The sequence below is a fragment of the Arachis ipaensis genome, chromosome B02 (genome assembly GCF_000816755.2).
Source record: "Arachis ipaensis cultivar K30076 chromosome B02, Araip1.1, whole genome shotgun sequence".
NCBI classification, from domain to species: domain Eukaryota; kingdom Viridiplantae; phylum Streptophyta; class Magnoliopsida; order Fabales; family Fabaceae; genus Arachis; species Arachis ipaensis.
The window spans coordinates 70650404-70668764 of NC_029786.2; positions in this window are offsets into that span (position 1 = coordinate 70650404).

An 18361-nucleotide genomic window follows, 5' to 3' on the forward strand; every position below is an offset into this window, starting at 1 on the left:
CTTTTAGACTTTTGAATTTTATTTTTGAATCATTTTTTTGCCGCTTATTATTGAAGAGATGATAATTATTCTTTGTTTATTTTGGTGGTTCTGCATTTTTCCTCATATGTCAAAAATCAATTTTGAAAATTTGCTTCTTTGCTTGAACTTAATTTGTTGTTGATGTTGTGAATCTGAGTGTGGAGTTTCACTCTATGTTTCCCCCAAATGGTGGTGTTTTGTTCTTGTAAATACAGCGCCATTTTTATTTTTACAATGTAATTTGTCTTCTTGATTTGCGAGAGGTTAAAAACCATGGCCATCTTCTACATTGTTGAGAATGGTCCGTCCTCTTATGAACTTGTTTGAACGTTTGTGTTGATGTGCCCATATTTTTAACTTGTTGTGATGATTTCTTCTTTGTTGTATTTGTAGGTATAGTTTTATGTCTCATTCAGTAATTCTCAACATGTCGTCTAAAGTCCCGTCCAACCTAGATTGGATAGATATAACTGTTCTTTCTGCCTTTCTGTTATTGATAATGAATATGTTGACACCTTCCGTAGGCAACATAAGTTATGTATAGATCGAGAGGAAGTATGAAATCGTAGTTGCCGATCCCAAAGAGAGGGTTTGTTTTTCCCGATTTGACAAGTATGAAATGGTAGTTGCCATTTCATATATGTGTATGAATATTTTTTCACAAAGTTGAGGGTTAGACTTCCCTCTCTGACTTTGAGTCCGAGATCCTTAGACTTTATATAGTTGCCCCTTCTCAGCTCCACCCCAACTCTTTGGATTTTTTGAAAATTTATCAACTCCTTTGTCGTGAACTTGACGTCCTCCCTGCTTCTAAAGTTTTCTTTTATCTTTTCCAATTTACCAAACTCTTTAGTTCTAAGAAGCAAGGCTGGGTCTCCCTTCCAAGTTGTCCAGGGGAGAAAGTTCTTTGCCATTTTTGACGATTCTTTCCATGATTTCAAAAAGTACTTCAAAATCCGATGTATTGAGGATTTCCGATATTTTCATAATGAGAGGGATGAAGCCCTTTTTAGCTTGTACTAGGAGGAGAACCCCATAATTGTTAAATATAACCTTAATGACTTAGATGAAGTAGAGAAGTGTGTAGTTGCCTTATTCCAGGAATGTTGGGATTGAGCTCACAATCTAGACACCAAGAAATTTTACTAGGAAAGCCAAGCCATGTTTGTTCTAAGCTAGGTAGTATTTCTTTACATATTGTAGATATTTTTATCAATTACTCTGTACACTGATGCGATTTGACTTTGATACCTTGCAGAAAAGATGACTGGTAAGGCGACCATACTAAAAACTCTTCACACGACTAAGAAGAACGATGTTGCACGAGTTATCCAGCTGAAGGAGGTTGGTGAAACGAGTGATCCCTCTTCTCGCTCGAAATCAAATTCAGGTGCTTCTGCTCGGTTAAGGTCGTTTCTGATCCGACTCCTCGTTTTACTCGTCCTGTTGATTCTGGTATTTAGACGAGTCCCCTTGCTCTTCCTTTTCCCAAACAGAAACCTAAGAAGAATAAAACTTCGAAATCAGGAAGTCCACATGAACAAGGCTTTGATGTTGTGGCTTTTTGTGAGAAACACGTCCTTCCCAATAGCTTTATAAGTATGGACGATGTTTCTATTAAAAGCTATTGGGATAAGGACAGCCAGGGTATGCTCGACTTTATTGAGACAGCTTGAGAAGACTTCCATTGGTGTCACTCAGCGAACTTTGCCCGATTTGAAAGCTGAGGTGGCATCTTTATGGGATGCTAAGTTGGAGTTGGAAAAAGAGAAGGAAGTTCTTGTGTCCAATCTTTCCAAAGCTCGAGAGAGGATGAAGCAGTCGCAGGTTGCTTGTGCTATGGCAGAGGGTTTAAAAAAAAGGTTGAGGATATTTACACCCGAGTTTTTGGGGAGAAGATGGACTAGGTGGATGAGGTTGTTGAGGCAAAGAAAAAGTATGCCGACCTGGAGGAAACAATCTCCCAAGGGATGGATGAGTTGGTCGAAAACTTAAAAGCCTAATTCCAAGTTGTTGCTTTCGGGGTGGACCTCTCCCTCATCAATCCCGACATGATCGTGGTTGATAGGAAGATTGTTCCTCCTCCCGATGATGAGGAAGATATCCCCATGGGAGATTCGAAGACCTCGGACATCCGGGTCGAGGGAGCTTCTCAAAGCTTCCCGACTCAGTTGGACAACGAGCTCCTTTCTTCTTAGCCTGGAACTGTCCCGAACTCCGAAGCTCAACCCGAAGACACCTCCAATATGACCTCTGATGAACAGACACCTCCTTCTTGATTTCATTTTTTAATCTTTGATGGCCCGGCTTGTAGGTCTTTTATGAACAATTTACTTTGTAATGTCGTTTTTTTAAACACTTTATATTTTGCTTCATAGTTTACTTAAAAAACATTTTTCCACAACTTTAGTTTGTGGTAATTTTTATTATTGAGTTTTCATCTTATCATTTTTTGCTTGGGTTGACAAAATTACTGTAGCTGGGTAACTTAGTAGAAATTTTTGATGAGCCACTTGATGACTTTTTTTTGTACTAATTCGGTTGAGTTATTCCTCGAGACCAGATTTTTAGGTTGTTGGAGATGTCGGCCAATGTAGGTCGGCCACTATATCGAATATTTATTTTGTAAGGTCGAGACTGTGTTTTCCTTAGTTGGAAAATTAATTGCGCACCAACTTTAAGTAGTCGGTTTTATCAAGTTACTTTTGCGATTCGTTTTAGACTCACCTTTTTCACTAACCTTTAAGTTGTTTTAATGAGGTCAGGCCACGATCTACTTGTATAACTTCTTACATTAATTTGGATCTCATCGCTTCATCTTGCCGACCATTTAGGTCAAGCAATGATTTTCACATTTTTTCAAGTTTAAATTAGTGCGTGTTAGTCGGATAATTAATGAAAAAATGAACTATCATTAATGAGAAAATGATTTACATAAGCTTTCTTGCTACTAAGAGTTTTCTCATTTTACTAACCCTTAGCCCTTCTTATGGTGCCTCGTTAAAACCCCCTTCAGGAAAACTCTTCTCGGAAAAAAATCATGAAGTGAAAAAGAGTACACTAGGGAGCAAGGTGTGCTTTCTAGCTGTAGTACTTTTTCAAGTTGCATGCGTGCCACGACCTTGGGAGTTCCTTTCCTTCCAAGTCGGACACTTTGAAGTAACCCTTTCCCAAGATTTCAATTATCTTGTAAAGCCCTTTCCAATTCATAGCCAGCTTTCCTTCACCCGACCTTTTTGTCCCGATATCATTTCGGATTAAGATGAGGTCGCTTGTGGTGAAGCTTCTTCTGATGACTTCCTTATTGTATCTCATGGATAGCTTTGCTTCAATGACTCCTCCTTTATCCAAGCTTGTTCTTGGACCTCTGGTAGAAGGTCGAGTTCTTCCTTTTGAGCTCAGACTTCCTACTTTATCGTAGAATCTAACCCTTAGAGATTCTTCATTGACTTCTATAGGGATCATGACTTCTATGTCATAAGCAATTCGGAAAGGAGATTTCCTAGTTGTTGAGTGGGAGGGTGTCCGATAAGCCCACAAGACATGAGGGAGCTCTTCGGCTCATGCTCCCTTTGCGTCTTATAGTCTACGCTTCAGCCCAACCAGTATGACTTATTTACAACTTCTGCTTGTCCATTGGTTTGAGAGTGTTCTACCGATGTGAACTGGTGCTTAATATTGAGGCTTGCCACCAAACTTCTGAATGCTGAGTCGGTAAATTGAGTTCCATTGTCTGTGGTGATGAAAGGTGGAACTCCAAACCGGGTGACAATGTTCTTGTAGAGAAATTTCTGACTTCTTTGAGCTGTAATGGTTGCCAGAGGTTCTGTCTCAATCCATTTAGTGAAATAATCAATCTCTACTATGAGGTACTTCACCTACCTAGGAGCTTGTGAGAATGGATCGAGGAAGTCTACGCCCTATTTTGCAAATGGCCAAGGTGAGATGATGCTAATGAGCTCTTCTAGATGTGCCACATGGAAGTTAGCATACTTTTGGCAAGCTGGACATTTTTTGATGAAGTTAGTTGCTTCCTCTTGTAAGGTCAGCCAAAAGAAGCCAGTTCGGATCACTTTCTTAGCTAGTGACTGTACTCCTAGGTGGTTTTCGCATATATTGTTGTGGACTTCCTCTAAGACATTAGTCTTGGATGTCAGGACGTACTTTAGTAAAGGTGTAGATACTCCTCTTCTGTATAGAACGTTGTGAACCAAGGTAGTTTTGTGCTTCCTTTATGACCTTCCTTGCTTTCCTTTCTTCTTTAGGGATGATATCGAATTTGGGATATTCGATAATAGGGGTCATCCAACCTAAGTTTAGATTGGAGATAGCCAATGTGTGTGACTTATCGACTTCTTTGGCCACTGATGGTGTGTGGAGAGTTTTTTAGATCAAGCTCCTGTTGTTGCTCCCTGGCTTGGTGCTAGCCAATTTGGAGAGAGCATTAGCTCGGATATTGGACTCCCGAGCTATGTGTCGGACCTCTACATCCAAAAATTGAGCTAATTGTTCCAGTGTTTCTTCTAAGTATTTCTTCATGTTGGGATCTTTAGTTTGGTAAGTCCTATTCACTCGAGAAGTTATTACTTGAGAGTTTCTGAACACTATCAATTTTACCCCCCGGCTTCTTTGGCCAGCCTTAAGCTAGCAAGCATGGCTTCGTACTCTGCTTGATTATTGGAGGACGGAAACTCAAATTTCAATGAAAGTTCTATCCGAGTTCCTTCATTCTTTAGAATAATTTCTGCTCCACTTTTAGTTTTGTTGAATGATCCATCTACGTATAAATTCTAGGCCGTAGTATTTCCTTGAGTTCAGATGTATTCTTCCACAAAGTCGGCCAGGTATTAGGATTTGATTACTATTCAATTTTCATACTTTAAGTCGAACTCGGACAGCTCTATTGCCTATTATAGCATCCAACCTGCAATATCCATCTTCTGGAGGATGTGTTTAATGGGTTGATTAGTTCAGATATTTATGGTATAAGCTTGGATGTAAGGTCGGAGCCTTCAGGAGGTGAGCACTGGGGCATACATGAACTTCTCTATCTTTTAATCATTTAGTTCTACCCCCTATAGAGTCTTGCTAACAAAATAAATTAGTTGTTGTCTGTTCTCATCTTCTTAGACTAGAGCAGAGGCTATCGCTTTATTCGCAACAGCCAGGTACAGTACGAGCTCTTGTCGGGTAAGGATGGTGGCTGATAAATCACTATTTTATGGTTTATCTTGTGCTCAATTGAGTGGTTTCTATCAAGTCTTTGCACACTTATTCATACAATTTGCATGATTTTACAATTTCTTCCCAATTTTGTTCTATGATTGAAAACTTGCTTCCTAAGCCTTTAAAGTGTGTATTTTTAATTCCTCTTTATACCATTCGATGTCGTGATCTGTACGTTAAGTATTTTCAGGCTTTATAGGGGAGGAATGACTTAGAGGATGAAGAGGAAGCTTGCAAAAATGGAAGGAGCACAAGAAATAAAGGAGACAACCAGCGAAGAGTGACGCGCACGCATGGCTCACGCGTGTGCGTGATTTGGAGATTTGCACAGCGACGCGCGCGTCCCTGACGCGTACGCGTGACACGCGAAGATGACCATCGACGTGTACGCGTGACTGACGCGTACGCGTGATGTGTGCCACGTGCAGAAAACGCAGAAGATGCTGGGGGCGATTTTGGGCTGAGTTTGGACCCAGTTTTCGGCCCAAAAACACATACTAGAGCCAGGGGACAAGCAGAGACTCAACACACATTCTCATTCGCATAGTTTTTAGATTTTAGTTTTAAATCTTAGAGAGAAATCACTACTTCCTCTAGGTTTTCTTCACATTCATAGTTTTAGAGTTTATGCTTTGGATTTGGATATCGAGAAGAGTCACTACCTCCGTTGAAGTTGCCATTATTCTAGTTTGTTTCCTTATTCTCGTACTCTTTTAATCGCCCATTAACCCTGTTTAGATACGTATGTTTATGATTTTGGGATTTATTAATGCAAAGAACTATTTTTACCTTTAATTGATTTTCAGTTATTATTTTATTTAGTTTATCATGTCTTCTTTTCTTCCCCTTTTATCGTTTATGAAAATTGTATTCATGTCAATGGAGTAGACTCCAACTTGACTTGGGAGTTGATTATAAGGAGACCGTTGAGTTGGAATACTCAAGTGTCAATTGGGAATTGGAAGTTGTTGGCTGGGTCTCTAGTCTCTAACTCTAATCCTTCCTTAGGAGAGGATTAGGAATTGGGAATCAGAGCTGGTTAGTTGCTTGACTTTCCTTTATTCAATAAAGGATAGCTAAGTAGAAACAACAACCTATTACTATTACACTTGGGAAAATTCAACAAGGATAGAGATTCCAATTAATCTTCTCCCAGTCAAGGCTTTTTATTTTGATTATATAAATTCTCTTACTAATTCTCATTGCTTTAATTTATAATCATTTATTTTTCTGTTCTCCAACTCTTAAAATTTCTCGAAAAACTCCCGACTAATAAAATAGCACTCTCTTGTCAACTCATTGGGAGACGACCTGGGATTTCTACTCCCATTATTTTTATTCTAAAATTGTGACAACCTTTTTAAATTGATAAGCGGGGTTTTCGTCGGTTAAGAACTGTACTTGCAACGCTGTTCTTATTATAAATTCTTAATCGGCAATTTTCTACCACGTCAATTTTTGGCGCCATTGCCGGGGAGTTGCAACAGTGTGCTAAATTATTGGTTGGTGTAAATATTTTTAATTTTACTTATTTGTATATTTTATTTTATTTTATTACCATGACCTGTATGTTTCTTTCATTGAATGATGCGTTCACTACCTGATTCGAGCTTAGCCACACTTGACTCTAAAATTGAAAGAACTATTTCACGTAATAGGCGAGCTCGGCGTCGGTTAGCCTCTGAGGGTGGTGAAGTGGTTCTTACCAATTCACCAATCTCATCTGAGGGCGAATCTGAAGCCCCATCTGAGGAAGAAACAAGCTCCACTTCTACTGATTTTGTTGATTTACGTGTAGGTAATATAGCGGAGCCCAGAAGGATTACTCTCTAGGAGGCAGGAGCTCCAGACTTTACACTGCAACCGTATCAAGTGCGTCACCCTAATCTGGCTGTAGATTTTAAACTGAAGACTGCGCTAATCAACTTACTGCCCAAGTTTCATGGCTTACCTGCTCAAGAGCCTATCAAGCACCTTAGAGATTTTCAGTCAGCCTGCTCAACTACTAGGCATCATGGTGCAGATGAAACTACTATTTGGCTATATGCCTTCCTGTTTTCTCTTGAGGGAAAGGCAAGGGAGTGGTTCTACACTCAACCTGAAGCAGTCGTTACCAATTGGGATCTGCTCAGAAGGAAGTTTTTGGAAAAATACTTTTCAGCTGAAGTTACAGACAGACTGAGGAAAGAAATTTCATGCATTATACAAGGCGAGTCAGAGACTCTATATGAATATTAGGAGCGCTTCAGGAATCTCTTAGACTCATGTCCCCACCACAAGATTGACCAGTTGGTGTTAATCAGCTACTTCACACAAGGCATGAAACCTCAGGATAAGACTACATTAGATGCTGTGAGTAATGGTTCTTTGAAGAAGTACAAGACGGCGACAGAAGCTTGGCAACTGATCACCGATCTAGCTGAGTCTACCCGGAATGTCAAGCACAGGAACAACCATTCCAAGGTTATTGCGGAGGTTTCCTCTAGTAGTGAGACTACTGCTCTCACACAGACTTTGGGAGAGATGACTAACATACTGAAGCAGCTACAGCTAAATCAACAACAACCTCAGCTTCCCCCACAACAACAGTGTCAACAGTTGGTTCCTCAGTGAGTGTGCAAAATTTGTGCCTGTTATACTCATTACACTAATGAGTGTCCGCAGCTCCAACAAGAAGACAACACCTTGGCAGCTACTCATAATTTCTATGACCGCCCGAATCAAGGATACTATCAACAAGGCGGCAATTATAACCAAGGTAGAAGCTACAATCAAGGTTGGCAAGATAACTCCAACCAAGGCTGGAGAGACAATTTCAACCAAGGCTGGAGAGATAATTCCAACCAGGGATGGAGGGACAACTACAACCGAAGAGGCAAAGACAACAGTGGGAATCAGAGGTGGAACAACAACAATAACTGACAGCAGAAACCTCCTTACCAGCAGCAGAACCAAAACCAGCCTTATAGAGCACCTCACCAAAGATAGTCCCAAGCACCTCAGAACAACCAACTGCAGGCCCCTCAAATCACTTACCCCCTTCCTCTTCTGATGACGAGATGCTTCGCTCTCTTCCGCAAGGACAACAGGACATTCAGAATACACTTACCTCTACCATAAACGGTCTGAACACTACCCTACAAGCGCTTGTCTCCCGGATGGAATCATTATCTACCCCCAACAATCAACCTTCCAGCTCCAGTGCAATTCCTTCTCAACCTTTACCCAACCCCAAAGGTGGAATCAATGCCATCACTTTGAGGTTCGGAACCACACTGCAGCACATTTTGTTTTGCCAAATAAAAGTATAATCTCAGTGGTAGGAATTGCTGAGGACGTGCTAGTGAGCATTAAGGGGCTCACATTCCCAATTGACTTCTACATCTTGGAGATGCCCCCTAATGACTCAGGAAGACCATCATCCATCCTGCTTGGAAGACTGATGAGCGGATAATTTATACGCTTTTTGGCATTGTTTTTAGTATGTTTTTAGTAGGATCTAGTTACTTTTAAGGACGTTTTCATTAGTTTTTATGTTAAATTCACATTTCTGGACTTTACTATGAGTTTGTGTGTTTTTCTATGATTTCAGGTATTTTCTGACTGAAATTGAGGGACTTGAGCAAAAATCAGATTCAGAGGTTGAAGAAGGACTGCTGATGCTGTTGGATTCTGACCTCCCTGCACTCAAAGTGGATTTTCTGGAGCTACAGAAGTCAAAATGGCGCACTTCCAATTGCGTTGGAAAGTAGACATCCAGGGATTATTCTATCCTTATTTTATTAATTATTTTCGAAAACCCCATTACTATTTTATATCTGCCTGACTGAGATTTACAAGGTGACCATAGCTTGCTTCATACCAACAATCTCCGTGGGATTCGACCCTTACTCACGTAAGGTATTACTTGGACGACCCAGTGCACTTGCTGGTTAGTTGCGAAGTTATGAACCATGGTATTGGCATCATGTTTTTGGCGCCATTACCAGGGAAAGAAAGAGTAATGAATTTTACATAATTAAAGTGTAATCACAATTTCTGCGCACCAAGTTTTTGGCGCCGTTGCCGGGGATTGTTCGAGTTTGGACAACTGACGGTTCATCTTGTTGCTCAGATTAGGTAATTTTCTTTTTGTTTTCTTTCCAAAAATTTTTCAAAAATCTTTCAAAATTTTTCCTTTGTTTTCGAAAAAAAAAATTGTTTTCAAAAATATATTTTTCTTCAAAATTTTTAAGAATGAATTCTAGTGTTTCATATAACATGTTTTAGCTTGGCTGGCTATTAAGCCATGTCTAATTCCCAGGATTTTGATTGAGGACTATGAATTCATTGCTTCCTTTTTCCCAAATATTTTCGAAAAAATTTAAAGAAAATACAAAAAAATCATAAAATCATAAAAATAAAAAATATTTTTGTGTTTCTTGTTTGAGTCATGTGTCATGTTATAAGTTTGGTGTCAATTGCATGTGCATCTTGCATTTTTTCGAAAATTTCATGCATTCATAGTGTTCTTCATGATCTTCAAGATGTTCTTGGTAAGTCTTCTTGTTTGATCTTTGCATTTGCATGTTTTGTGTCTTTTCTTGTTTTTCATATGCATTCTTGAATTCTTAATGTCTAAGCATTAAAGAATTCTAAGTTTGGTGTCTTGCATGTTTTCTTTACATTAAAAATTTTTCAAAAATATGTTCTTGGTGTTCATGTTGACATTCATAGTGTTCTTGGTGTTCATCTTGACATTCATAGCATTCTTGCATGCATTCATTGTTTTGATCTAAAATTCTCATGCATTGCATCATTTTCATGTTTTTCATAAAAGTTCAAAAAATTAAAAAAATATCTTTCCCTTTTTCTCTCATTAAATTCGAAAATTTGAGTTGACTTGTTCAAAAATTTTTAAAATCAAGTTGTTTCTTATGAGTCAAATCAAATTTTCAATTTGAAAATCTTATCTTTTTCAAAATCTTTTTCAAAAATCAAATCTTTTTCAAAGTTCTTAGTTATTTTCGAAAATTCCAAAAATATTTTTCAAAAATCTTTTTCTTATTTTTATCACATGATTTTCGAAAATAACATCATCAATTAATGTTTTGATTTAAAAATTTCAAGTTTGTTACTTACTTGTTAAGAAAGATTCAAACTTTAAGTTCTAGAATCATATCTTGTGATTTCTTGTGAATCAAGTCATTAATTGAGATTTTAAAAATCAAATCTTTTTCAAAACCAATTTCAATCATATCTTTTCAAAAATATCTTCTTATCTTATCTTTTTCAAAAATATGATTTCAAAATATCTTTTCTAACTTCCTAACTTCTTATCTTTTCAAAATTGAGTTTCAAAATTTGTTTCAACTAACTAACTAACTTTTTGTTTGTTTTCTATCTTTTTCAAAACCACCTAACTAACTCTCCCTCTAATTTTCGAAAATATCTTTCCTCTTTTTCAAAAATTCTTTTTAACTAACTAATTATTTTAATTTTTGATTTTCGAAAATTACTAACTTTTTTCAAAAACTATTTTCAAAAATCACTAACTCTTTTTCAAAAATTATTTTCGAAAATCCTCTCCCTCTCTCATCTTATTCTAATTATATATTCATCTACTAACATCTCTCCCTCACCCACCAAAAATCCGAACCATCTCTCTCTGAGTTCAGATTTTCTTCTTCTTTTCTTCTACTAACACAAGGACTTCTATACTGTGGTATAAAGGATCCATATTATTATTATTATTTTCTGTGCCCTCTTCTTTTTCATATGAGCAGGAGCAAGGACAAGAACATTCTTGTTGAAGCAGATCCAGAACCTGAAAGGACTCTGAAGAGAAAATTAAGAGAAGCTAAATTACAACAATCCAGAGATAACCTTTCAGAAATTTTCGAACAGGAAGAGGAGATGGCAGCCGAAAATAATAATAGTGCAAGGAGAATGCTTGGTGACTTTACTGCACCTAATTCCAATTTACATGGAAGAAGCATCTCCATTCCTGCCATTGGAGCAAATAACTTTGAGCTGAAACCTCAGCTAGTTTCTCTGATGCAGCAGAACTGCAAATTTCATGGACTTCCATCTGAAGATCCTTTTCAGTTCTTAACTGAATTCTTGCAGATCTGTGATACTGTTAAGACTAATGGAGTAGATCCTGAAGTCTACAGGCTCATGCTTTTCCCTTTTGCTGTAAGAGACAGAGCTAGAATATGGTTGGACTCTCAACCCAAAGACATCCTGAACTCTTGGGATAAGCTGGTCACGGCTTTCTTAGCCAAGTTCTTTCCTCCTCAAAAGCTGAGCAAGCTTAGAGTGGATGTTCAAACCTTCAAACAAAAAGATGGTGAATCCCTCTATGAAGCTTGGGAAAGATACAAATAGCTGACCAAAAAGTGTCCTTCTGACATGCTTTCAGAATGGACCATCCTGGATATATTCTATGATGGTTTATCTGAGGTATCAAAGATGTCATTGGATACTTCTGCAGGTGGATCCATTCACCTAAAGAAAACGCCTGCAGAAGCTCAAGAACTCATTGACATGGTTGCTAATAACCAGTTCATGTACACTTCTGAGAGGAATCCTGTAAGTAATGGGACGCCTATGAAGAAGGGAGTTCTTGAAGTTGATACTCTGAATGCCATATTGGCTCAGAACAAAATATTGACTCAGCAAGTCAATATGATTTCTCAGAGTCTGAATGGAGTGCAAGTTGCATCCAACAGTACTCAAGAGGCTTCTTATGAAGAAGAAGCTTATGATCCTGAGAACCCTACAATAGCAGAGGTAAATTATATGGGTAAACCTTATGGAAACACATATAATCCATCATGAAGAAATCACCCAAATCTCTCATGGAAGGATAAAAGCCTCAACAAGGCTTTAATAATGGTGGAAGAAACAGGTTTAGCAATAGCAAGCCTTTTTCATCATCCACTCAGTAACAGACAGAGAACTCTGAACAAAATACTTTTAATTTAGCAAACTTAGTCTCTGATTTATCCAAGGCCACTGCAAGTTTCATGAATGAAACAAGGTCTTCCATTAGAAATTTGGAAGCACAAGTGGGCCAGCTGAGTAAAAGGATCACTGAAATCCCTCCTAGTACTCTCCCAAGCAATACAGAAGACCAAAAAATAAATATAAAAATTGAAAACGGAATCAAAAACAGCAGAAGAAAAATCACACCCTGGAGGAAGCATCTGCCTGGCGTTCAACGCCAGAACAGAGCATGGTTCTGGCGCTGAACGCCCAAAATGGGTAGTATCTGGGCGCTCAACGCCCAAAATGGGCATCATCTGGGCGCTGAACGCCAGAATTGCACCCTGGAGAGGAGCTGGCACTGAACGCCCAGAACAAGCATGGTTCTGGCGTTCAACGCCAGAAATGGGCAACAAATGGGCGTTGAACGCCCAAAATGGGCACCAACCTGGCGCTGAACGCCCAGAGTTGTGTGCAAGGGCATTTTTCATGCCTAAATTTGGTGCGAGGTTGTAAATCCTTGAACACCTCAGGATCTGTGGACCCCACAGGATCATCTCAGGATCTGTGGACCTCACAGGATCCCTACCCACCTCACCCTTTCTTTATCCATTCATGATCATCCCTTCTGTTTTCCATCCACCACTCACATCCATACACACATCCCTCCATCTCCTCCATATTTTCTTCTTCTTCTTCTTCATCTAATTCTTTCTTTTCTTGCTTGAGGGCGAGCAACATTCTAAGTTTGGTGTGGTAAAAGCATAGCTTTTTTGTTTTTCCATAACCATTAATGGCACCTAAGGCCAGAGAAAACCTCAAGAAAGAGGAAAAGGAAGGCAATTGCTTCCACCTTTGAGCCATGGGAGATGGAAAGATTCATCTCAAAGGTCTATAGCTCAGTAGTAGAACATGTGGCTGCAAATCAAGAGATCCCTGAGATACCTCAGGGGATGCATCTTCCTCCACAAAACTATTGGGAGCAAATCAACACCTCCCTAGGAGAATTGAGTTCCAACATGGGACAACTAAGGGTGGAACACTAAGAGCACTCCATCATCCTTCATGAAATAAGAGAAGATCAAAAAGCAATGAGGGAGGAGCAACAAAGACAAGGAAGAGACATTGAAGAGCTCAAGGACATCATTGGTTTCTCAAGAAGGAAACACCACCATCACTAAGGTGGATTCCTTCCTTGTTCTTATTTCTTCTGTTTTTCGTTTTCTATGTTATGTGCTTATCTATGTTTGTGTCTTCATTACATGATCATTAGTAGTTAGTAACTTTGTCTTAAAGTTATGAATGTCCTATGAATCCATCACCTCTCTTAAATAAAAAATGTTTTAATTCAAAAGAACAAGAAGTACATGAGTTTCAAATTTATTCTTGAACTTAGTTTAATTATATTGATGTGGTGACCATGCTTCTTGTTTTCTGAATGTATGCTTGAACAGTGCATATGTCTTTTGAAGTTGTTGTTCATGAATGTTAAATATGTTGGCTCTTGAAAGAATGATGACTAGGAGACATGTTATTTGATAGTCTGAAAAATCATAAAAATGATTCTTGAAGCAAGAAAAAGCAGCAAAGAACAAAGCTTGCAGAAAAAAAAATATAGGCGAAGATAAAGTGAGATTCCAAAACTATTCAAGAGGCAAAAAGCTATAAGTCCCGCTCATTTGATTGGAGCTATGTTTCATTGATAGTTTTGAATTTATAGTATATTCTCTTCTTTTTACCCTATTTGATTTTCAGTTTCTTGGGGACAAGCAACAATTTAAGTTTGGTGTTGTGATGAGCGGATAATTTATACGCTTTTTGGCATTGTTTTTAGTATATTTTTAGTAGGATCTAGTTATTTTTAGGGACATTTTCATTAGTTTTTATGTTAAATTCACATTTCTGGACTTTACTATGAGTTTGTGTGTTTTTCTGTGATTTCAGGTATTTTCTGACTGAAATTGAGGGACTTGAGCAAAAATCAGATTCAGAGGTTGAAGAAGGACTGCTGATGCTGTTGGATTCTGACCTCCCTGCACTCAAAGTGGATTTTCTGGAGCTACAGAATTCGAAATGGCGCGCTTACAATTGCGTTGGAAAGTAGACATCCAGGGCTTTCCAGCAATATATAATAGTCCATAATTTGGCCAAGAATAGACGACGCAAACTGGCATTCAACGCCAGCTCTCTGCCCAATTCTGGCGTCCAGCACCAGAAAAGGATCCAAAACCAGAGTTGAACGCCCAAACTGGCACAAATGCTGGCGTTCAACTCCAAGAAGGACCTCTACACGTGCAACACTCAAGCTCAGCCCAAGCACACACCAAGTGGGTCCCAGAAGTGGATTTATGCATCAATTATTTATTTCTGTAAACCCTAGTGACTAGTTTATTATAAATAGGACCTTTTACTATTGTATTAGACATCTTTGGACGCTTGGTTCTTAGATCATTGGGGCTGGCCATTCGGCCATGCCTGGACTTTTCACTTATGTATTTTTAATGGTAGAGTTTCTACACTCCATAGATTAAGGTGTGGAGCTCTGCTGTTCCTCAAAGATTAATGCAAAGTACTACTGTTCTCTATTCAATTCATCTTATTTCACTTCTAAGATATACATAAGTAATTCTATCCTTATTTTATTAATTATTTTCGAAAACCCCATTACTATTTCATATCTGCCTGACTGAGATTTACAAGGTGACCATAGCTTGCTTCATACCAACAATCTCCGTGGGATTCGACCCTTACTCACGTAAGGTATTACTTGGACGACCCAGTGCACTTGCTGGTTAGTTGTGCGAAGTTGTGAACCATGGTATTGGCATCATGTTTTTGGCGCCATTACCAGGGAAAGAAAGAGCAATGAATTTTACATAATTAAAGTGTAATCACAATTTCTGCGCACCAAAGACCATTTCTGAAGACTTCAAAGTTCAAATTGGATGCTTTCTCAAGAACTTACTCCTTTGAGATAGATGGAAGAGCAGTAAGTTTCAACTTGGATGAAGCCATGAAGCATCCTCCGGAAGATCATTCTTTCTTCCAGTGCGACATCATTGATGAAATTATAGTTGCAGTTCACCATGAAGAAATAGAAGAGATACACATGGAGCAAGGTGCAAGTGTGGGGAAGCCCTCTGAACAAGATGAAAACACCTTGCCACCATCACTAGCTCCAGATGATCAAGTGCCTAGCCATGAGCAGAAAAAGGAGTTGAAGCCCCTTCTACCCCACCTCAAGTATGCTTACCTTGAGGATAATCAGAAGCTCCGAGTTATTATTGCAAGGGAACTCACTTCCCAACAGGAGGAGCAACTGCTTAGTGTGCTGAGAAGACACAAGAAAGTAATTGGGTGGAGCTTGGCAGATATAGTAGGCATCAGCCCTTAGGTTTGTGAGCACTGGATATTTTTAGAAGAGGGAGCAAGGCCTGTCCGTCAACCTCAAAGGCGGTTGAACCCCACCATCTTAGAAGTTATCAAGAAGGAAGTGACCAGATTGCTTGAAGCTGGTATCATCTATCCCATCTCAGATAGCAAATGGGTCAGCCCAGTACAAGTGGTGCCTAAGAAGTCTTGAATCACAACAGTGAAGAATGAGCATGGAGAGCTCCTGACAACTAGAGTGCAGAATTCCTGGAGGGTGTACATTGATTACAGGCGCCTCAACTAGGCTACTCGCAAGGAACACTATCCACTGCCATTCATTGATCAGATGCTTGATCACCTGTCAGGTAAATCACAATACTGCTTTTTAGATGGTTGCACAGGCTATTTTCAAATTCATATAGCTCCTGAAGATCAGGAGAAAAATACTTTTACATATGCCTTTGAAACGTATGGATACAAGAGGATGCCTTTTGGCTTATGTAATGCACCGGCTACTTTCCAAAGGTGCATGATGAGTATTTTCTCAGATCTTATTGAGAGTTGTATAGAAGTTTTCATGGATGAATTTAGTGTGTATGGTGATTCATTTAACCTTTCCTTGGATAGCTTAGCTAGAGTATTAGATATGTGTGTTAGTTCAAACCTTATATTAAATTTTTAAAAATGTCATTTTATGGTAAAACAAGGTATTGTGCTAGGACATGTTGTTTCTAATACTGGTATTTCTGTAGATCCAGCAAAGGTAGATGTGATTTCTAGTTTACCTTATCCCTCCTCCGTGAGGGAAGTCCGTTCGTTTCTTAGTCATGCAGGTTTCTACCAGAGATTTATCAAGGACTTCAGTAAGGTAGCATTGCCTTTATCCAGACTGTTGCAGAAGGATCTTGAGTTCAAGCTGAGTGAGGACTGCATGAAAGCATTTGATAAGTTGAAGATTGCCTTGACTCAAGCTCCGATTGTGAGAGGACCAGGCTGGAGCCAGCTATTTGAGATTATGTGTGATACTTTCAACCATACAGTGGGAGCGACGCTAGCTCAGCGCGAAGGTAAGGACCCTTTTATAATTGCTTACACTTCCAAGACCTTAGACACTGCTCAGTCTAATTATACTACCACTGAAAAAGAGCTTCTAGCTATTGTTTTTGCTCTGGACAAATTTCGAGCCTATTTACTTGGTACTAAAGTGATAGTATAATCATATCACATAGCTCTAAAATATTTATTAGCCAAAAAAGAGTCCGAACCAAGGTTAATACATTGGATATTGTTGCTGCAAGAATTTGATTTAGAAATCAAAGATATGAGTGGTTCTCAGAATTTAGTGGCGGACCATTTGAGTTGCCTAGAGCACATTAAGACTGATTCCACTCCTATCAATGATGCTTTTCCATTTGATAGCTTGCACGTAATATCTGAAGTAGTTCCTTGGTATGCACCTATAGCTAATTATCTAATTAGTCATACCTTCCCTCCCAATTTTACTAAGCACCAAAGGGACAAGTTGAAAAGCGAGTTCAAATATTATATATGGGATGACCCATATTTATGGAGGTATGGTGCTGACCAGATAATTAGAAAGTGTGTGCCTTAATCAAAATTCCAATCAATTTTAGAGGCTTGCCACTCCTCTGAAAGTGGTGGACATTTTGGCCCTCAAAGAACAGCTAGAAAAATTTTAGACTGTGGATTCTGGTGGCTTACTCTTTTTAAGGATGCTACTGCCTTTTGTAAATCTTGTTCCCATGCCAAAGGTTTAGAAATATATCCAAGAGGGATGAGATGCCCCAACAGCTTATGCTTTTCTGTGAAATTTTTTATGTTTGGGGCATTGACTACATGGGTCCATTTCTAAACTCTAGTGGTTTCTTATATATATTGTTAGCTGTAGATTATGTTTCTAAATGGGTGAAAGTAATTCCTACCCGTACTGATGATGCTAACGTTGTTGTCTCCTTTGTTAGAAATCATATCATCTGTCGCTTTGGATCACCACGAGCAATCGTGAGTAATCAACGCACTCATTTCTATAACAAGAGATTAACAGGTCTACTGAAGAAATATGGCATTGTGCACAAGGTAGCAACAGCTTACCATCCCCAGACCAATGGGCAAGCCGAGGTGTCTAACAGAGAGATAAAGCGCATATTGGAGAAGATAGTCAAGCCTCATAGGAAGGACTGGAGCACCAGACTTGTAGTTGCGCTTTGGGCTTATCGAACAGCGTACAAGACACCCATAGGAATGAGCCCCTTCCGCCTAGTCCATGGCAAGGCTTGTCACCTCCCAGTGGAGGTGGAACACAAGGCTTTCTGGGCTGTAAGGGAATGCAACATGAGATTTGAGAAGGCTGGTGCAGAAAGGAAGCTGCAACTAGCAGAACTGGAAACCCTTCGACTCGAAGCATATGACAACTCCAGGCTATACAAAGAGAAGGTGAAGGGCGTTGACGTAAGGATTTTTGCCAGTAAAGAATGTCATAAAAATAGTCGCGTTGTAGATATAGTTTCTAAACCGACAGAAATCCCTTCGTACAAACGTTTTGGTTGTCACAAGTAACAAACCCCTTTTAAAATTGATAACCGAGTATTTAAACCTCGGGTCGTCTTCTCAAAGAATTGCAGGGAAGTATGTTCTTATTATTGGTTATGAAGATTGTAAATTGGGGGTTTTGGAAGTTTGGGCAATGCGCACAGTAAATTGAAAGCAATCTCAAACAGAGCAAGACAATCTTAAATCTGAAATACCTCAAATA